Source organism: Chiloscyllium plagiosum, unplaced genomic scaffold, assembly GCF_037043375.1.
Source record: "Chiloscyllium plagiosum isolate Xiang-an unplaced genomic scaffold, Cpla_swu_hap1 HiC_scaffold_8, whole genome shotgun sequence".
NCBI classification, from domain to species: domain Eukaryota; kingdom Metazoa; phylum Chordata; class Chondrichthyes; order Orectolobiformes; family Hemiscylliidae; genus Chiloscyllium; species Chiloscyllium plagiosum.
In genome coordinates this window covers 79462462-79484982 of record NW_028270146.1, presented here as the reverse complement: position 1 = coordinate 79484982, position 22521 = coordinate 79462462, and the positions used below count along the sequence as shown (strand labels likewise).

The window sequence follows — 22521 nt, the reverse complement described above, 5'->3', positions numbered from 1 at the left end:
CTAAAAAATGTATTGAACTCTTTCTTGAAAACATTTCATGTTTCGGCCTAAACCAGTTTCTGGCTGTCCCACTCTCTTGGTCAGAAATTTCTCCTCACCTTAGCCCTATTTGACCTATCCCATATTCTTAGACTGTGATCATTGTTCTGGACTCCTGGTCATTAGAAACATCCTTCTTGCATTTACCCTGTCTAGTCCTGTTAGAAATGTATAGGTTTCCATGTGAACACCCTGCCCCTCATTCTTCTAAACTCCACTGAATATGATCCTAAATGATCCAGTTTCTCTCCAGATGTCAGTCCTGCTAACCCATGAATCAGTTTGATAAACCATTGCTGCACTCCCTTCATAGCTCGAACATCCTTCTAGATAAGAGACCAAAACTGCACACAATACTCCTGGTGTGGTCTCTACCAAGGCCCTGTACACTTGCAGCAATACATCCCTGCACTTGTATTTGAATCACATCACAATGAAGGTCAACATATCACTTGTCTTCTTCACTGCCTGCTGCACCTGTATGCTTACCTCCAGTGACTCAAGCACAAGGACACTCAGGGCTCATTGCATCTCCTCTTTTCCCAATCTATCACCCTTTAGATAATAATTAGCCTTTCATTTGCCTGCTACCAAAGTGGTTAATCTCATATTTATCCAATTATACCTCATCTGCCATGCATTGTCCACCACTTAACTTGCCCAAATCACACTGAATTAACTCTGCATCCTTCTCATAACTCACCCTCCCACCCCACTTTGTGTCATCTACAAACTTGGAAATATTACATTTAGTTCCTTCATCTAAATCATCAATATGTATATTGTGAATAATTGGAGTCCTAACATTGATCCTTGCAATACCCCAATGTGCCCTAAAGAAAAGACCCATTTATTCCCACTCTTTGTTTCCTGTCTGCCTACCAGTTCTCCATCCATGACAGTACATTACTCCCAATCACATGTGCTTTAATTTTATACGCTCATCTCCTAAGTGAGACTCACTGAAGATCCTTCTGAAAGTCAAGCTTTCAGAGTTCAATGGCTTCCACTTATCAACTCTACTAGTTACATTCTCAAAGATTTCTAGTAGATTTGTCAAGTATGATTTCCCTTTCTTAAATCCATGCTGACTGTCCAATCCTGTCACTGTTTTCCAAATGCTCTGCTATTAAATCTTTCATTGAACTCTAGCATTTTCCCCACTACTGATGTTAGAATAACCAGGCTAAAATTTGCCATTTTCTATTTTTTTTTAAATAGTAGGGTTGCATTAGCTACCTTCCAATCCATAACAACAGTTTCAGAGTCTATAGCATACAGTCATAGAGATATACAGCATGGAAACAGACTCTTCAGTCCAACTTGTCCATGCCAACCAGATATCTTAAATTAATCTAGTCCCATTTGCTAGCATTTGACCCATATCCCTCTAAACCTTTCATATTCATAAACCCATCGAGATGCCTTTTAAATGCTGTAATTATAACAGCATACACCACTTCCTCTGGCAGCTCATTCCATACACATACCACCCTCTCCTTGAAAACGTTGCCCCTTAGGTCCCTTCTAAATCTTTCCCTTCTCACCTTAAACCTTTGCCCTCTAGTTTTGGACTCCCTCACCCCAGAGAAAAGATCTCAGTCTATTTACCTTATCCATGGCCCTCGTGATTTTATAAATCTCTATAAGGTCACCCCTCAGCCTCCGAGGCTCCATGGAAAATATCCCAGTCTATTCAGTTTCTCCCTATAGTTCAAACTCTCCAATTCTGGCTGATCATTAACGCATCCAATATGTCTTGGGACACTTCCTTAAGTATTCTGGGATGTAGATTACCAGGGCTTGGAGATTTATTGGCCTTTAATCTCATCATGAGAAAGTAAGGACTGCAGATGCTGGAGAGTCAGAGTTGAAAAGTGTGGTGCTGAAAAAGCACAGCAGATCAGGCAGCACCCAAGGAACAGGAGATTCGACATTTCATGCATAAGTCCATCATCAGGAATGATGGGGGAAAGAGGGTTGAGAGATAAATAGGAGGGTGGGGTGGGTTGGGGGGGAAGGGTAACTGGGAAGGCAATAAGTGCATGTAGGTGGGGGTGATTGTGATAGGTCAGTGGGATGGGTTGAGTGGATAGTTGGGAGCGAATGTGGACAGGTAGGACAGGTCAAAAGGGTGTGCTGAGTTGGATGGTTGGAAGAGGAGATTTGGAAACTGGTGAAGTCAATGTTGACGCCATGTGTTTGAAGGGTCCCAAGACGGAAGATGAGGCCTTCTTTCTCCAGGCATCGGGTGGCTTGGATTTGGCGGTGGAGCTGGCCCAGGACTTGCATGTCCTTGGGAGAGTGGGAGGGGGAGTTGAAGTGGTCGGCCTCAGGGCAATGGGGTTATTTGGTGCTTGTGTCCCAGGGATATTCTCTGAATTGCTCCGCGAGTTGGTGCCCTGTCTCCCCAATGTTGGTGCCCTGTCTCCCCAATGAGAGCAACGGACACAGTAGATGAGGTGGGTAGATATGCAAGAAAATCTGTGCCGGATTTGAGAAGATCCTTTGGGGCCTTGGACAGTGGTGAGGGGAGAGTGTGTATGAAGGTATTCATGCACTGCATCCAGAGATTAGTGTTGCAATTGGACGATGGGGTTTAGGGGCAGGGGTGCAGGAAGTGGAGGAGATGTGCTGGAGGACATTGTTGATCATATAGGAGGGGAAATTGCAGTCCTTGAAATAGGAGGTGATGTGGATGTCAGGGAGTGGAATTGCTCTTGCGGATGCAACACATTATTCTCTGCCATTTCTGGCACCTACAATCAGACCCACCAGCAGAAATATATTTCCTTCCCCACCCCTATCTGCATTCCGCAGAGACCGTTCCACCCGCAACTCCCTCATTAGGTCCACGCCACCTCCCCCAACACAACCCACCCTCCACACCCGACACCTTCCTTTGCTGCTGCATGAGGTGTAAAACCTGTGTCCACACCTCCCACTGCTCTCGATGTGGTCTCCTCTACACTGGAGAGACAGGACGCCAACCTGTAGAGTGTTTCAGGGAACATCTCTGGGACACACGCACCAAACAACCCCACCGCCCTTTAACACTTCAACCCCCACCCACCCGACTTCGCCAAGGACATGAAAGCCCTGGGCCTCCTCCACCGCCAAATCCTAGCCACCTGACGACTGAAGGAAGAAAACCTCATCTTCCACCTTGAGACCCTTCAACCATACAGCATCAATGTCAACTTCACTAGTTTCTAAATCTCCCATCCCCCACCCCCCCATCTTACATCCAACACTCCAACTCAGTATCACCCACTTGAACTGTCCTACCTGTCCATCTTCCTTCCCACCTATCCACTCCACCTTCCCCACTGACCTATCACTATTATCTCCAACCTGCATCCACTTATTGCCTTCCCAGCTACTTTCCCCCCAGCCCCACCCCCACTCTCCTATTTATCTGTCAGCCTCTTTTCCCACCCACCCTTCCCCCCCCCAAACATTCCTGATGAAGGGCTTATGCCCGAAACATTGACTCTCCTGCACCTCGGATGCTGCCTGACCTGCTGTGCTTTTTCAAAATCAACGTTTTGACTTTAATCTCATCAACCTACCCAATACCATTATCTTGCTGATACCGATTTCCTTCAGTTTCTCCCTCACATTAGATTGCGTTCCTCAATAATTTTGGGGTGTTATTTGTTTCATCCTTTGAGAAGACAGAACCAAATTATGTATTTAATTTGTCTGCAATCTCTTTGCTTCCCATTACCCTGTTTCTGGCTTGAAGGGGGCCTTTATTTGGCAACATGGCTATCATTTTTTTCCATACTGTATTCATACATGTCAGCTGCAAACCAGAGTCACAAACACTGTTGCCAGTGAATAGAGCTTGTTGGTAAGTAGCCAACATTTATTTGGTTTGCTGTGAACCAAACATAACTGGCACAGTGGACTGCTGCCAGGATATTGGACACTGACCTGCATGCTCCTCTGTCCATGGTCACACAGCGGTGGACGTTGAGGGAGTGAAATCCCTCTTAGTTTCGGTACTGGGCCAGAGTTGACATGCAGTGTCTGATAAATGATGTGAGATGCCTGGCTTATTATTGAAGCCATGTACTCACTCTCCCCTTACTTCACTCTGGCAAGAGAGAATGAAACAAAATTAGCTGTCTTTGAATAGAGTGTTCCAGTAACCTCCTGCCTCAACAGAGGATGATAAACTGTGAGCTGCTGCAAACATCTCTAGTTCCGTATTGGAACAAATAAAGGTCCATCTCCACAGTCACCTTCACAGCACACCCTGCTCTGAGTATGTAGGAATAATGCCACAGAAGACAAAATATCAATGAGGACCTACTTACTGAAGATTAGACATCTCCCAACTTGTTTCCTGCTAAAATGCAAGTTAAAGAATTATTGTTGAACACTCTGAACGCCCTGTTGGCCTCCTGGTGAGAAGAGTTCTATTCACCGTCTTCCTGCTGTCAGCAGTTTGTATTATTCTGTGTCTCCTTTGCCTATTCTCTCTGTCATGTTGCAATCTAAGGGGGATGTAAACTACTACATCAGTGTCTCAGAGCAGCCAGTTTATGCAGAAGCCTTAAAATTATCCAAATGTCCTTCAGTGCCTCACACAATACTCCTTACAAACTTTTGCACCTTTAAACTATAAAAGGTAAAGGCACTTGTACAACAATAGCAACAGCCAAAACCGGGCAGCTGTCCTACAAGTAATCATGTCGGTGTTGTCCTTCCTGTTGCTGCTGACATGTACAGCTCTGTGAGACTAAGTGAGAGCATCAGCTCTGAGATGGCAATCCTGGCCTGTCTGCTTTGCATACGTTTGCTGAAGGACATTCACTGTGTGTATGTCAATGATCTCATTAATATGGCTTCTAACACATTTCATCCCACAAGTGTACATATACATAACCATTTTGGAACTCTAAAGGCAATGGTAATCTCCATCAATATACACTGATAAGCCTAATTTCTCACCTCCCGATGCAGTCTCTACCACTCCATAATCTGTACCAGAACAAATTATTTGAAAACTTTGAGCATCCATAATAAATCGTACACTCAATGCAATTGTTTCCTGACTCTCCTTTTGGCTCCAGTCTAATTTTTGTTCTTATCAGAACGAGCAAATATCATGACCTCAACCATATCAATACACATGCATACAGTTTTACATTGAGGATTTACAAGCACTGCAAGCTGCACTACAATTGTCCAAACTCACTTCATGTAGGACCTTACAGCAAGCAAACAAAGGGAAGATGTCTTGTTCTATTTGCCTAGGTAGAGAATGGCCCTGAAATCCTTCCCAATGTTAAACAGGCATGGTGCGGACTTATGATATTCCATTATCCCTTTCCATAAATATTCAGCCACAATCTTTGTGAAAGAAATTAAAGCTGACAATCTGTTTTCAATTTAATAAATGCTTACTTATAGAAAAAAAAATCAATCTGGAAAAGGTTTATATCACAAAACTACTTTTAAAATACTTTATCTCATTCTCTCCTTGCTGAAGCTGCTTGATGGTTTATTTATTGATAATCTTGCATCATAATAAAGGGCTCCTATGGGGTTCCACTCAGATAGTGAGCTAATTTGTGATGCAGTGTGATGTTAATAGCATGGGTTCAATTCCTACATTGGTTGAGGTTACTATGAGACCCCAACCTCTCAAATCTGCCCCTTGCCCCTTGAAGTGTGATGATTGTCACGTTAGATCACTACGACCAGTTGTCTCTCTCCCATAAGAGTAGGACTATGGTGAATTATCTAAATAATTCCAGCACAAAATTGATAGCCTGAGTGTTCTGTAGATCTGGAATAAGATTTTTTGCAGCGTTTGACAATAGTAAAGAATAATTTGGATATTTATGTAAACAAATATTGAAACTACATTTTGACTAGGTAAGAGGATGGTCATTTATTGCATTTTAATTACAAATAATTAAAAATTTATTTGATTTCATTCCAAAGATGTAAGTCCATTTAAATAAATTATAAAAGGAATTAAACAAATCTTCAGCCATTCATTGAGGTCAGAATGAAACGTAAAGTTCTGTGGCTATTTGTTTTACATGAAGCGATCTGCAATGATCTAAGTGGTGAAGTGGATAGCTTACAGTTTTTGCGAAATGTATTTGTTGCTGAAAGAGTAATTACCATCCTTTTTGCTTTCAGCAGAGAGCTTTGCTTGATCTCATATTCTCAGCACAGGTTCTTCCCAGATTTGCACCTTGAAGAAGGACATCGGTGACCTGATCCAGTCCAACACAGGTAGTCAGAGGTGATAAAAACCCATAGATACCCCCAAAGAATATACTGAGCGGCCAGCCTATAAAGAACAGCACTATAAGCCAGAAAAAGGACCACATAAGATCTGCGCAGCTAGCCATGTTGCTCTGAAGGTTGATAGACTGGTTCTGGGTGAATTCCAAATACTGGAGTGAAGAAAACAGAAATCATTTAAGAGTAGGCTACAGTCACCAGGCACTGATTGTGCATTAAATAGTGATGGACATTTTGTTTCTGATGCAAAATTCTATAATTTATGATGCATATTAAATACATATGGTGGATGAAAAATACATCTGCTAGTGACTCAATATCCCACAATAATACACATTGCCAATGTGCATAGAATGATGTCACTAATCAGCATTGTGCATTCATATGTATAACATTAAAAAGTAATATTTGAAGTGATAATTAACTGATGATACTATGTTTGTGATAGTTATAACTAATTAGCAAAGTTATTCAGATAAATCAAATTATTATTCACATATTTTCAAGACGCCAATAGCTGCTTAGTATGCGTTTTGGTGTATAAATTGTATTTGTCTACACATTAAAATAAATTTGGTTTTGAAAATTTGTAAAGAGACAAGTTTTATGATGCCATGTGACATCACAATGCGAGATAATTAAGTCACACTTCAGACAAATAACTACACGAATTATGTGTTCATTTTTAAAATACATTTTAAAATTACAACTGGAATCATATTAAGTTGTTGGTCCAATGCATATTTCAGAAAACTAAAGCGTTGTCACTCCTTGCTGTGCATTTTGCTATTTAAATGGGTCTGTAATTAAAAAGATTTTTTTAACGATAAAAATAGAACAGAATAAGGACAGGAATAAGGTTTCTCCAATCCCAATGGTTATTTTAAAAATGCTTCTTCTGACCTTTCACTCCTATGGTTTCTTTGCTAAACCTTGTAGTTACTTGATCAAAGAAGAGAATATTTATCGATTGTTAGAAATGTTTCGATTTGTTTTATAAATTGTCACTTTTCTCTCCCATAATTTGTGGTTGATATAGTTTGCTGCCTTATTTTCGGATTAGCAATATTTGACTAACCAATGGTGCCTTTCTGTCTGAAATGGAACTAACCCAGAACATTACAGAATTGTAGAATGGTTGCAGCACAGGAAGAAGCCGTTCAGTCCCATTGTGCCCATGTTTGTTCTCTGCAAAAGCAAACCAGCTTTTCCTGCTCTGGAGTTGAGAGTGTAGTGCTGGAAAAGCACAGCAGATCGGGCAGCATGCAAGGAGTAGGAGAATCGACATTTCGGGCATAAGCCCTTCATTAGAAATGCCCAAAACATTAATTTTCCTGCTCCTCGGATGCTGCCTGACGAGCTGTGCTTTTCCAGCACCACACTCTCGACTCTGATCTCCAGCATCTGCAGTCCTCACGTTCTCCTAGTTTCCCACTCTGTGGCCCTGCAAATGTTCTGTCCTAAGATACTTAAAGATACTCATGGCCTTTTTAAAGCCCTGATTAAATCTGCCCAAATAACACACTGATATAAATTTGGATCACCATTGACACCTTAAACTTCTCATGCAAGAAACCAGAAAGTTGAATACATAGTAAGCGATCCAGCAATACTAAGTGCAAACTATTAACAGAAATAGTGATATTATTGACAACATTGACATCTCTTACGGTAATGTTTCTAATTTAATAAAAATCTAACTAATGTTCGAAAAATATTACCTTTGATGGACGGAGTAGTGTGTTAAAGCTATGGAAGTCTACACTCTGCAGTGTTTCTTCGTCGAAACTTTGGAGTCAATTCCTTTCAAGAAATTTAACAGCATACAAAGCAGGACACTGACTGAAAAAAATTATCACATAAAAGCAGAGGAGTATCAATATTAAAAGCACTGAGAGAGCAATTTACTGCCAACTATTGTACAACAATTTACAAGTGGCACAATAAATCATTTCTCCACAGGTAGGATGTCACAGTGACAAAATGACATGACAAAATGACATCACAAAGCATTTTGTTCAACTACGTAACCTTTTCCAACATTTCTTTTTCTAACAGATGAATTGATATAATTAACATTGTACCATGCAAAATTTAAATAATGCATGTTACTACACCTGTCAGAAAACTTTTAAATCATCCGGTGAAAATAGAGCAATTACTTTCAGTAAATAATCTCTACATAGGATCTCCTTTCAAAATATTTAAGCCACATTGTTCTTCCTCTACAATTTGATTTGGATTTATTATTGTCATATGTACCAAGACAAATTGTACCTTACATAAGTATATCAGGGTAGTAGAACAGAATGCAGAAGAAAGTGTTACAGCTACAGAGAAAGCTCAGCTTTAATACATGATAGGCGAAAGTGAGGGCTGCAGATGCTGGAGATTAGAGTTGAGAGTGTGGTGCTGGAAAAGCACAGCAGGACAAGCAGCCCTTCATCATGAAGGACTTTTGCCCGAAACATCAATTTTCCTGCTCCTCGGATGCTGCCTGACCTGCTGAGCTTTTCGAGCACCATACTCTCAACTCTAATATATGATAGGTCTATTCATAATCTGATAACAATGGGGAAGAAGTTGTTCTTGAATCTGTTGCTATGTGCTTTTAAATTTCTGTGTCTTCTGCCCAATGGAAGAGGGTGGAAGAGTGTATAATTGGGGTGGGAGGGGTCTTTGATTATGTTTGCTGCTTTCCTGAGGCAGCAGAAGTGTAGATGGAGTCAATAGAAGGAAGGCTGCTTTTTGTAATGGACGGGGCTGAGTTTCCAACTGTCTGTAGTTTCTTGTGGTGTTGGGCACAACAGTTGCCATACCAAGCTGTGATATATCTGGATAGGATGCTTTCTATGGTGCATCTATATAAATTGGAAGAGCCATTGTGAAAATTCCGAATTTCTTTAGACTCAGGAGTGGCTGAGGAGCTGGTGTATAGGAGAAGGATTCACATTTTTGGATCTTTGGAAGCTATTTTGGGATAGAAGTGACCTGTACAAGAAGGACGGATTGCACCTAATTTGGAAGGGGACTAATATACTGGCAGGGAGATTTGCTAGAGCTGCTCGGGAGGATTTAAACTACTAAGGTTGGGGGGGGGAGGGGTGGTGGGACGCAGGGAGATAGTGAGAAAAGATTTCAATCTGAGACTGGTACAGTTGAGAACAAAGGCGAGTCAAACAGTCAGGGCAGACAGGGAAAAAGCAGAGAACAAGGTAGGACTGATAAACTGCACTTATTTCAATGCAAGAGGTCTAACAGGAAAGGCAGATGAACTCAAGGCATGGTTAAGAACATGGGACTGGGATATCATAGCAATTACTGAAACATGGCTCAGGGATGGACAGGACTGGCTTAATGTTCCAGGATACAAATGCTACAGGAAGGACAGAAAGGGAGGCAAGAGAGGAGGGGAAGTGACGTTTTTGATAAGGGATAGCATTAAACTGTACTTAGGGAGGATATTCCCGGAAATACATCCAAGAAAGTTATTTGGGTGGAACTGAGAAATAAGAATGGGATGATCACCTTATTGGGACTGGGACTGCCATAGCATTAACGGTTTAGATGGGAGAAGAATTTGTTAAGTGTGTACAAGAAAATTTTCTGATTCAATATGTGGATGTACCTACTAGAGAAGGTGCAAAACCTGACCTACTCGAGAAATAAGATAGGGCAGGTGACTGAGGTGTCAGTGGGGGAGCACTTTGGGGCCAGCAACCATAATTCTATTCGTTTTAAAGTAGTGATGGAAGATCTAAAAGTTGAAGTTCTAAATTGGAGAAAGGCCAATTTTGACGGTATTAGGCAAGAATTTTCAAATGCTGATTGGGCTCAGATGTTCACAAGTAAAGGGATGGCTGGAAAATGGGAAGCCTTCAGAAATGAGATAACAAGAGTCCAGAGAAAGTATATTCCTGTTAGGGTGAAAGGAAAAGCTGGTAGGTATAGGGAATGCTGGATGACTAAAGAAATTGAGGTTTTTGTTTCAGAAAAAGAAGGAAGCATATGTCAGGTGTAAACAGGATAGAGTGAGTGAATCCTTAGAGTATAAAGGCAGTAGAAGTATACTTAAGAGAGAAATCAGTAGGGCAAAAAGGGGACATGAGCTTTGGCAAATAGAGTTAAGGAGAGTCCAACTGGTTTTTACAAATATATTAAGGACAAAAGGTTAACTATTTAGGGAATAGGGCCCCTCAAAGATCAGCAAGTTGGCCTTTGTGTGGAGCGCAGAAGATGGGGGAGATACTAAATGAGTATTTACTATGGAAAAGGACATGGAAGGTATAGAATGTAGGGAAATAGATGGTGACATCTTGAAAAATGTCCATATTACAGAGGAGGAAGTGCTGGGTGTTTTGAAAAGCATAAAAGTGGATAAATCCCCAGAACCTAATCTGGTATACCCTAGAACTCTGTGGGAGGCTACAGAAGTGATTGCTGGGCTTTTTACTGAGATATTTGTATCATTGATAGTCACAGGTGAGGTGCTGGAAGACTGGAGGTTGGCTAACATGGCGCCACTGTTTAAGAAAGGTGGTAAGGACAAGCCAGGGAACTATAGACCAGTGAGTCTGACTTCGGTGGTGGGCAAGTTGATGGAGGGAATCCTGAGGGACAGGATGTACATGTATTTGGAAAGGCAAGGATGTCTCACTTGATTGAGCTTTGTGACGAAGTAACAAAGAGGATTGATGAGGGCAGAACGGTGGACGTGATCTATATGGACTTCAGTAGGGCGTTCGACAAGGTTCCCCATGGGAGATGGATAGCAAGGTTAGATCCCATGGAATACAGGAAGAACTAGCCATTTGGATACAGAACTGGCTCAAAGGTAGAAGACAGAGGATGGTGGTGGAGGGTTGTTTTTCAGACTGGAGGCCTGTGACCAGTGGAGTGCCACAAGAATCAGTGCTGGATCCACTACTTTTCATCATTTATATAAATTATTTGGATGTGAGCATGAGAGATATAGTTAGTAAGTTTGCAGATGACACCAAAATTGGAGGTGTAGTGGACAGCGAAGAGGGTTACCTCAGATTACAATGGGTTCTTGATCAGATGGGCCAATGGGCTGAGAAGTGGCAGATGGAGTTTAATTCAGATAAATGTGAGGTGCTGCATTTTGGGAAAGCAAATCTCAGCAGGATTTATATACTTAATGGTAAGGTCCTAGGGAGTGTTGCTGAACAAAGAGACCTTGGAGTGCAAGTTCATAGCTCCTTGAAAGTGGAGTTGCAGGTAGATAGGATAAAGAAGAAGGCATTTGGTATGCTTTCCTTTATTGGTCAGAGCATTGAGCACAGGAGTTGGTACAGAATATTGGTTAGGCTAATGTTGGAAAAATATTGCATTTCTGGTCTCCTTCCTATTGGAAACTTGAAAGGGTCCAGAAAAGATTTACAAGGATGTTGCCATTGTTGGAATCAATCTAAACATCAGGTCATAGACAAAGAACACAGGGGGCTAACACCTTCAACATAATGTCTAGCTATCACCATTGCTAACAGCTAACCCGAGAATGCAACTTTAAAAAAAAGGTTTTGTGATTTACACATGAAAGAAGTGAAACTATCACTGTATTCTAACAGATGAAAGGCTTAACAGACAATCAATTTTTCAGTGTATAATTTCAGTTACATCACACTGCACATTTTTGCTATAAATTCTGTGTTACGATCGAGCCCTCCACTATCACCTAATGAAGGAGCGTCGCTCCGAAAGCTTCCAATTACACCTGTTGGACTATAACCTGGTGTTGTGTGGTTTTTAACTTTGCCATTGTTGGAGGATTTGAGCTATAGGGAGAGGTTGAATAGGCTACAGCTATTTTCCTCGGAGTGTCGGAGGCTGAGGGGTAACCTTATAGAAGTTTATAAAATCATGGGCATGGATAGGACAAATAGACAAGGTCTTTTCCATGGGGTGGGGGAGTCCAGAACTAGAGGGCATAGGTTTAGGGTGAGAGGGGAAAGAGACCTAAGGGACAATTTTTTCACACAGAGGGTAGTACGTGTATGGAGTGAGCTGCCAGAGGGAGTGGTGGACGCTTGTACATTTGCAATATTTAAAAGGTATTTCGATGGGTATATGAATAGGAAGGGTTTGGAGGGATATGAGCCAGGTGCTGGCAGGTGGGACTAGATTGGGTTGGGATGTCTGGTCGGCATGGGCGAGTTGGACTGAAGGGTCTGTTTCCATGCTATACATCTCTATGACTCTATGACTCAAAGTCAAGGCATTGCTCTGCTTTCTTGACTGTAGCGTTGATGTGGATGGACCAGGATAGATCACTGGTAAAATTTACTCCTAGGAATTGGATGTTCTCAAACACCTCCACCTCAGCATCAATGATAAAGACAAGAGGTGTGTCCTCCACTTCATTTTCTGAAGTTGTTGACCAGCTCCTTCATGTCAAATGATGAAAAATATTTTAAAATACTCTATTTCACCAACAGTCATTTCATTTCTATAGCGTCTCGACCATCAATGATATGTTCCAAGGTGCTTGGCTACATAAAACGACAACTACTTAAACAGCTTGAAATTCTATAGGACCTTAAAAGCAGTAAAATGAGCTCAGGCACTACACAGGAGCATTATCAAACAAAATTAGACATTGAGTCTCATCTGGGAGATTTAGAGCAAGTGACAAAAATTTGATCAAACGGAAGGGATTTAAGGAACATCTTAAAGGAGGAAATAGGAGAAGAGGTAGAGATGTGTAGGGAGAGAATTCTGGAGTTTCGGATCCAGATGGCTGAAGACATAGATGTCAATGATGCAATAACTACAATCAGAGATTCTCTAGAGGCCAGAATAGGTTAGTACAAATATCTTGGAGGTTTGATGGAATAGAGATGGTTGCAGAGATAGAAGTGATGAGGCCATGCAAGAATTTGAAAACCAAGACAAGAATTTTAAAATCAAGGGATTTCTTATCTTGAGGCCAATTTAGACCCTGATATCAAGGTTAACAGGTAAAGGGGACTTGGTTGAAATTAAGGTGTGGGCAGTAGAGTTTTGGATGGCCTCCAGAGCAGAATGTATGTTGATTAAGTGTGATTCATGATAGCCATGTCTAGAGGTAACAATAACATGAATGAAAGTGTCAGTAGTAGATGAGCTGAGGGAGGGGTTCAGTTGAAGGTGATCTTATAGATGTTATTGGAATGGGTAGCCTTAGTGATACACGGATATGCGGCCAAAAGTTCAGCTTGGGGTCAAATATGAAGCCAAGGTTGTGAAAAGCCTGTTTCAGCCTTAGATTATTGCCAGGAGGGCTGGAGAGAGTGGAATTTGTGGCTGGAATCAAAAACAATGGTTTCAGTCTTCCTGGTATTTAATTGTTCAAAGTTTCTGTTCCTGTGGTACTGGATGTTGAACAAGCAATGTACCAAACTAGTGGAGTGATCAAGATGGATGGAAGTTGAGCTGGGTGTCAGCGACACACTTGTGGAAAAACTGGTGCTGTCACCACGAGGAAGTGTGTACGTGGAGGAGGGGCAAGGGTAGATCTTTTGGAGACGCCAGAGAGAATTGTGCAAGACTTTACAGAGAAATTATCAGATAAAAGACAACATCAAACCAAAGCAAACATTCAGCAGAGTGACTAAAATCCTGATCAAAAGAGTTTGAGAAAATGGAGAGGCAGCAGAGCTTGGTGAAAGAATTTCAGTGGATATTATATTCAATCTGGGCCATGGTTGAGATGTCCAATACGCAATCTACAGAATGTCACATAGAGGGTAGACACTCTGAGGGCTCAAGGCGCCCCTGGTGCTCACCTTCCACCCCACCAACCTTCGTATAAACCAAATCATCCGCCGACATTTCCGCCACCTCCAAACAGACCCCACCACCAGGGATATATTTCCCTCCCCACCCCTCTCCGCCTTCCGCAAAGACCGTTCCCTCCGTGACTACCTGGTCAGGTCCACGCCCCCCTACGACCCACCCTCCCATCCTGGCACTTTCCCCTGCCACCGCAGGAACTGTAAAACCTGTGCCCACACCTCCTCCCTCACCTCCATCCAAGGCCCTAAAGGAGCCTTCCACATCCATCAAAGTTTTACCTGCACATCCACTAATATCATCTATTGTATCCGTTGCTTCCGATGCGGTCTCCTCTACGTTGGGGAGACTGGACGCCTCCCAGCAGAGCGCTTTAGGGAACATCTCAGAGACACCCGCATCAATCAACCAAATCGCCCAGTGGCTCAACATTTCAACTCCCCCTCCCACTCTGCCAAGGATATGGAGGTGCTGGGCCTCCTCCACCGCCGCTCCCTCACCACCAGACGCCTGGAGGAAGAACGCCTCATCTTCCGCCTCGGAACACTTCAACCCCAGGGCATCAATGTGGATTTCAACAGTTTCCTCATTTCCCCTTCCCCCACCTCATCCTAGTTTCTAACCTCCAGTAACTCGACCTGTCCGGACTTGTCTGACCTGCCCAGCTCCTTTTCCACCTATCCACTCCACCCTCTCTTCCCTGACCTATCACCTTCATCTCCTTCCCCACCTACCTATTGTACTCTATGCTACTCTCTCCCCACCCCCACCCTCCTCTAGCTTATCTCTCCATGCTTCAGGCTCTCTGCCTTTATTCCTGATGAAGGGCTTTTGCCCGAAACGTCGATTTTGCCTGTCCTCGGATGCTGCCTGAATTGCTGTGCTCTTCCAGCACCACTAATCCAGACTCTGAGGGCTCATGTAGATAACTTCAACATGTACTCCCCATCAGGAATTTGAACCTAGTCTTCTGTGGGACAGGTGGAATTGATAGATTGATAGACACACACTCACTCAAATACGTAGATCTAGTCAATGTAGTAATGCAGCCTGCAGTTGCACACTGGGACTGTGCAGAAATCTCAATGTAACTGACCCTGCATGAATTGCCTGGTAAATTGGAATTTTCTGAAAAAGTCCACAATATGATTTAGAGTCAGAGAGGTCACAGGACACAGACTGACTTGACCTTAATAACTGCTGAGGACAAGTTACAGGATTCAAACTTGTTCTCAGTACTCAGTTATTATTGAACAGAATCCTTGAGTCACCATTGATCCTAGTGCCCCCAGCTAGCCCACAACTGGTGACACATCTAACCCAATACTCTCCTTGCAGATCTGACACTGTTACACCAACACCCCATCCCACCCCACCCCCAGACTCTTCATTGAACCCTCCAGGCCAAACAATCACCCCCATTGTTTCACCACCACAACGAAAACCTACCCTCACCACTGTGCAGAAATCTCAATGTAACTGACCCTGAATGAATTACCTGGTAAATTGGAACTTTCTGAAAAAGTCCATAATATGTTTTAGACTCAGAGAGGTCGCAGGACACAGACTGACTTGACAATAATAGCCTCAACATTGCCTTTGACGTGACCCCACTACAGTCTACCACAACTGACCCAACAATCCTGATTCAACAATGTTAAAACCACACCCACCATCAGATCTGACCCAGTTCCCAGACCAGTAACACCCACCACCAGCCATGCTCACATCCTCCTACACCCACCTCCTACACTCACCAAATCAGCACCACTCCCATCCCTGGATATGATGCGTCGACCACCCAATCTCCATACTTAGCTTCTCTCAGTAGCTTTTAAGTGGCAATGGACCATTAGATTACAGATAATAGAACTTTTGTTGAAGATGGGACATAGTTCCATAATGATGCTCTTGGCTCCCGTCTTTATGGATTACTGGATTTGACAAAGTTGCTTTGGCCAGGAAGGCACCTGGATAGGAAATTCCTGGGCAGAGCTCCACTAAAGGAGTATCTATTTTTTGTCGCTCAGGATTGGAAATATGGAGCTGGATATTTTATACCCCCATCATATATGTTTTCAATTGTTGGGGTGTGTGTGGGGAGGGGGTGTGTACGCAAAGTTGATCAGGAGCACAAACTTGTACCTTTCTACCTAACGCTGAGCTCACCCCCTTAATAGAAAAGATTCTCCAGCTGCCAATTTCAGAGACTGTTCACCAATGTAAATAAATAATTAACAGCTAATTGAACTTATTAACCTAAGGGTTCAGGTACATAAATATTTGAAGTTTGCATCATATATAGACAGGATGATTAAGGCATTCAGCATGGTTGCTTTCATTGCTCGGGCCTTTGAGAAGTCATATTAAGGTTGTGCAGGACATTGGTGAGGCCTCTTCTGGGGCACTGTGTCCAGCTTTGGTCTCCCTGTTACAAGAAGGATATTATTTAACTGGAGAAGGTTTAAAAGAGATTTAACAGGATGCTGATGGGAATGAAGGGTTTGAGTTGTAAGGAGAATCTGGATAGGCTGGGATTATATTTCACTGGAGTGTAAGAGGTTGAGATATGACCTAATAGAGGGGTATAGATAAGGTGGGGGATTTCAAGATCAGGGCCATATTTTTAAGGTGAGAGGAGAAAGATTTTTTTTTTAAAATGAGGGACAATTTTTTTACACAGAAGAGTAGTTCATGTGTGCAATGAACCTCCAAAAAAAATGGTAGATGTGGGTACACTTACAATGTTAATGGATATTTAGATGTGTACATGAATAAGAAATGTTTGGAGGGATATGGGCCAATTGAGGGCAGGTGGGACTAGTTCACTTTGGGATTTGGGAGTATAGACTGGTTGGACTGAAGGGTCTGCTTCTGTATTGTAAGAATCTCATACTCTATAAAAGCTCAATTGACTCTAATAATACAGAGTCATAAAGATGGACAGCATGGAAACAGACCCTTCGGTCCAACTTGTCCATGCTGGCCAGTCATTCTAGATAAATCTAATTCCACTTGCCAGCATTTGGCCCATATCCCTTGAAACCCTTCCTATTCTTATACCCATCCAGATGCCTTTTAAATGTTATCATTGTACCAGCCTCCACCACTTCCTCTGGCAGCTTATTCACTCCCATGTGGTCTCTGCCTTTGTCTGACTTCCTCTTTTTTTTAAGAGAGCTGCTGTTTTGATCTTTTTTCCCCAAAGTTCCAAAATAATGCAACAGCTTATAAAACAGTAATTACTATTCCTAGAATTTGAGGAAATCTGCTCTAACACTGAGAATACCTCAAAAAAGGAGCAGCTCTTACAGCCACAACTTTTCCCATCCTCCATCTTGGATTATCTAGAATCCTCACTGAAACAAAGAAAGGAATTGCTGTAGTGAAGCAGGGTCACTGATCAAGAAATGTTAACTCTGCTTTCTCTCCACAGATGCTGGCAGACCTGCTAAGTTTCATCAGTAATTCATGTTTTCGTTTCAGATTTACAGCACCAGCAGTTTCCTGTTTTTCTCTGATAATACACTGCCTGTGCCACTACATGAATGGTGTCTGCAGTTGTACGGCACTGGGGTGGTCCATTTCTTTAAAAAAAAGAACTGATGAACAAAAACTAGGAAGGAGGTACCATTTGTGCATCGGAGCACCCATCCAAAATGTCACTCCACCCTTACTGCAGCTGTCCCACCTGCCTGACTGAATTTAGAGCCCAGGCACCTTCCCCCCTACCCCCCACTCTCAAAATGCAGGGACAGTATGATCCCACCCCATTGTAAAACCCCAAGATTTACCTTTCTGTGGCAGCCACGATCCTCCTCAGGCCACTTCCTGACTCTGGCGCTGCTGGGAGTAACAGAGCTGCCAAACAATCAAATTGGTCAGCTGTTCCTGTGTGTGGCACTTCCTTCCGAATTAGAGCGTAAGTCCCACAATTACTCAATTTAGCATGTCTACAGTTTAGTAGGTCAGGGATTTTGTTCGGGGAGAAAGTGAGGTCTGCAGATGCTGGAGATCAAAGTTGAAAATTTATTGCTGGAACAGCACAGCAGGTCAGGCAGCATCCAGGGAACAGGAGATACGACGTTTCGGGCACAGGCCCTGAAGAAGGGCCTGTGCCCGAAACGTCGAATCTCCTGTTCCCTGGATGCTGCCTGACCTGCTGTGCTGTTCCAGCAATAAAGTTTCAACAGGGATTTTGTTCCTCTTTTGATCAGGGAAAACATACATAGTGTGGAGAAAAAATGGGTTTCAGCTGAGCAATTTTGCAGAATTCTTAGCTGAAGCTTTTTGTGTAAGACAATTACTCATAAAGAAGGGAGGTACTTTGGAATGGCTAAGAAAAGATTCCCTCAGAGTAAGAAATTTAGTTTGAAAGCTCTAAACCAGAGCTGTTTGATCAAAACAGTTGGCAGCACAGTGGGTCAGTGGTTATCACTGCTGCTTCACAGCACCAGGGTCCCAGTTCAATTCCAGCCTCGGGCGACTGTCTGTGTGGAGTTTGCACATTCTTCTCGTGTCTGCGTGGGTTTCCTCCAGGTGCTCAGGTTTCCTCCCACGGTCCAAAGATGGGCAGGTGAATTGACCATGCTTAAATTGCCTATAGTGTTAGGTGCATTAGTCAGAGGGAAATGGATCTTGGGTGGGTTACTCTACAGAGGGTCGGTTTGAGCCGAAGGACATGTTTCCACTCTGTAGGGAATCTAATCAAAACATTGAAGGAGTTATTTGAAACCGAGCACGTTTAAAGCATATGCTGAAATGTATATTTACCAGAGAAACAACCTGGCCCAGTCTTCGAGCTGGGTGCACATCCCTGATTGCAGAGTGACCTTGCTGCAGCATTACAATGATAATTGCAAGTGCAGCCCATCTTTCAGCACTGAAATGCAGAAACAGCCCGTCAGTGGATTGAAGACGTGCCGTGAATGTTGCCAATGCCCATGGATATGGAGAGTGCTCGGACGGTGCTAATGGAGCATGTCCTGAGTTCTTAGTGCCAGGTGTCCAGTGTGTTGATGCTCTTTGGAGCAAGCGGCAAATTGCATTTGTCAGGTATCCACTCTAACTTCCATGTCATGTTTTCTAGCTTGTTTGATGAGTTTGGTAGGATTGAAATCTGAATATTAGTGGAAAGAGTTATTATTTATCAAACAATAATCCCCTTTAATTGACAATTTGTTGCTGCCCATCAAGAAATTTACCTCTTTTTGATTTAGCCCCTTTCCACTCTCCCAAACCTCCACTCACTTTTGATGGGTTACATTGCCTTGAACAGACCTTGCATGTAAATATTTAATTGGCTACAGGGGTGTTTTTACTGCTGGTGTTTAGTAGTTTAAAAGACAAAGCCACAGTGATTTTGGTGGGGGGAGCATTGCTCAAATGTGGGTGAGAGCACTGCTGGGCACACAAAAAATGAACACAAATGTGCATCTTTGTTTGTAATAAAGCATAAAAGATGCAACAAGCTAGTCCCCATATCAGTATGGATCTTGCTGAACGTGTCATCCAGTTATGCCACAAATCTCACCACAACCCACCTCACTCAGATTCCTACAAGATTCCACATATTGTGTTTGGTGTGGGATAAGAGTGTGAGAATAAATCACTATTTTTAAACTCATAAAAATTTGCTGTGAAATTATTTCAAAATGGTAAACACAGTTTTTTTTTGTTACAAGGCATACCGATCACAGGCAATAGGACAGCACACATACATTTTATTTGTGGAAAAGCCATATAAGTGACATAAATTCATCAAAGTGATAAAGGGGATAATAATCTAAGTCATGAGGAGACATAAGAGATACTTAGACTATTTCCACTGTAGTAGAGAAGGCAAAATGAGTTGTATGATATATTTCTTCAAAATTATGAAGGGTTTTATAAAGATGCATAACTAAAAATGATCTCTGGTTAAAAAACGAGAGAATTCAATTGAAGCTGTGAGCTGTTCAAATCTCAAACTAATTATGCCATATCTCATTGCTCCTGGCTCCTGAACTCTCCCTTAGTCGTTAAAACAGAACATGAAGAAAGGAAAATGCAAGGCTGTTCAAGAAAGAAAGGTGGACAGTATTGAAGTGTGAAGTGATTCACTGGAACAGGAAGAATGTGGCAAGACAAAATAAATTGTAAGATCTTGTTCCAAACAGATGCATAAGCAAAGGGATCTAGGCATGTAACTGTATAAATCTGAGAGTGTGCTTAATACAGCTTGGAGCATTCTAGGAGTAAGTGAGGACTGCAGATGCTGAAAAGTCAGAGTCAAAAAGTGCGGTACTGTCAGGCAGCATGCGAGGAGCAGGAGAGTCAATGTTTTGGTCATAAGCCCTTCATCAGGTTATGTTAAACTTCTAACACCACTGGTTCAGCTTTAACTGTGCCTAGTTCTGGATGCCACATTTTAGGAAGGATGTGAATGAAGGTATTGAAGAAAATACGGAAAAGATCTTAGAATGTGGAACTTCAGTTTTGTAGATAGATTTGAGAAGTTGAGCCTGTTCTTCTTGGAGAGAAGTTTGAGATAGACTTTGAGGTATTCAAAATCATGAGAGATCTGGACAGAGTTGATGGAAAACAATTGTTGCCATTGTCTAAAGGATCAAGAACCAGAGGGCATGGATTAAAGGTAATTAGAAAAGATGCACATCTTGACATAATGAGTGGTTAAGATTAGATTAGATTAGATTACTTTACAGTGTGGAAACAGGCCCTTCGGCCCAACAAGTCCACACCGGCCCGCCGAAGCGCAAACCACCCATACCCCTACATTTACCCCTTACCTAACACTACGGACAATTTAGCATGGCCAATTCACCTGACCTGCACACCTTTGGACTGTGGGAGGAAACCGGAGCACCCGGAGGAAACCCACGCAGACACAGGGAGAATGTGCAAACTCCACACAGTCAGTCGCCTGAGGCGGGAATTGAACCCGGGTCTCTGGCGCTGTGAGGCAACAGTGCTAACCACTGTGCCACTGTGCCGCCCACAAAAAAAAAAGATCTGGGAAACATTGCCTGAGTGTGCTAAAGGCATGATCAATTCAGTCTTTTAGAAGAAAATTAGATCAATATCTGCAAAGATAAAAAGGTAAAGTTACAAGGAGAAGGTGAGGGAATGGTACTAAGTGAATTGCTCCTACAGAGGACCAACAAAGAAATGATGGATTGTAACAAGCTGAGTATTCTTGACATTCTGACTACCTCACAGTTAAGTCATGGCATCAGTTTGCCTTTGAATAATATAATTGTAATTCCATTTCTGTTGTAGTTGCAGCATTTACCTCAATGATATACATTTAAAACAAGCTATCTTGAGGTTTACTGCAGCTTAAGGAAGGGATATGAACTACATACAGGTAAACTGGAACCATCAAGATGATAAACGGATGAATTTGAATCCCTATGACAATGGCGAAGGTTAATAGAACCTTATTTCAGTTATGACCAGCAAATGGAATATTTTTCTTTCACAAGTGTGTTATTTGTCCAAAGTAGCTCAGACAGTCAATTCATTGCTATAGTGGTTGAGCTGTCATTTGATTAAAGGTGGAATGTACACAAAGCAATTCAAAGGCTATTGGTACCAGTCACTAAAATACCTTCAAAATTAAAACATTCACTCTTAAGGTTGAACTTCCGATGATAATACTAATGGTTGCCAAGAGTTAACAGGGAAGAAATGTGGCACCAATATTTGGTCCCATTTTGCTGCTTTTACCATAGTGATGGAGATGCTGCCCAAGATGAAAAAAAAAGCCTTTCCTTTGCTTGTTATAGTCTTTAAACACTCATTGTGCTAGCAGACCGAATATTAATTTCAGTACACCAGTTTCAATTGTGCAGAAACAAATCAAGCACCAAGTAAGCATAGCAAGTGGGGAATGGAAAACACTCTGGCTCCTTAACATAGCCAGGAAAACCAAGAATAATCAGCAGCGATAGTCTTGTACCAGAAATGAGAGTTCTAGATGTAGGAGTCAAATACCTGCATCTTTATCAAGGATTAAAAGAACATGCTCAAAGACAACACGAGATGGTGGCTCAGTAGTTAGCACTGCTGCCTCCCAGTGCCAGAGACCCAGGTTGGATTCCAGCCTCAGGCGACTGTCTCCCTGTGTCTGCGTGGGGTTTCCTCCCACATCCATGATGTACAGGTTAGGTGAATTGGCAATGATAAATTGCCCATAATGTTCAGGATGTGTAGGTTAGTTGCAATCGTCGGGGAACTGTACAGTAATAGGGCATGGGGTCTGGTTGGGTTACTCTTCAGAGGGTTGGTGAGGACTTGTTGGGTCAAATGGCCTGTTTCCACACTGTAGGGATTCTATGATTCTATGACCACACCCTGCGATATATTGTGATATTTGGTTGGGGCAAAAACATACATTGTAGATGCTGAGTCCAC

General features: G+C 42.4%; 2 long non-coding RNA genes across 3 annotated transcripts in view; one reads left to right on the top strand and one right to left on the bottom strand.

The window, feature by feature from the left end:
• Nucleotides 1-22521, top strand: part of LOC122553747 (uncharacterized) — an 81263-nt gene that overhangs the window by 34231 nt on the left and 24511 nt on the right. The window lies entirely within an intron of this gene.
• On the bottom strand, nucleotides 5928-19139 carry LOC122553745 (uncharacterized). 2 transcript variants are annotated; one of them, XR_015757773.1, is made up of 4 exons: nucleotides 18880-19139; nucleotides 17901-17967; nucleotides 8034-8154; nucleotides 5928-6464 (listed from the first exon to the last, which is right to left on the bottom strand). It is a non-coding gene; the product is annotated as an uncharacterized LOC122553745 (long non-coding RNA). The 2 variants fall into 2 exon arrangements; XR_006312827.2 differs by lacking the exon at nucleotides 18880-19139 and having other exon boundaries at nucleotides 17901-17984.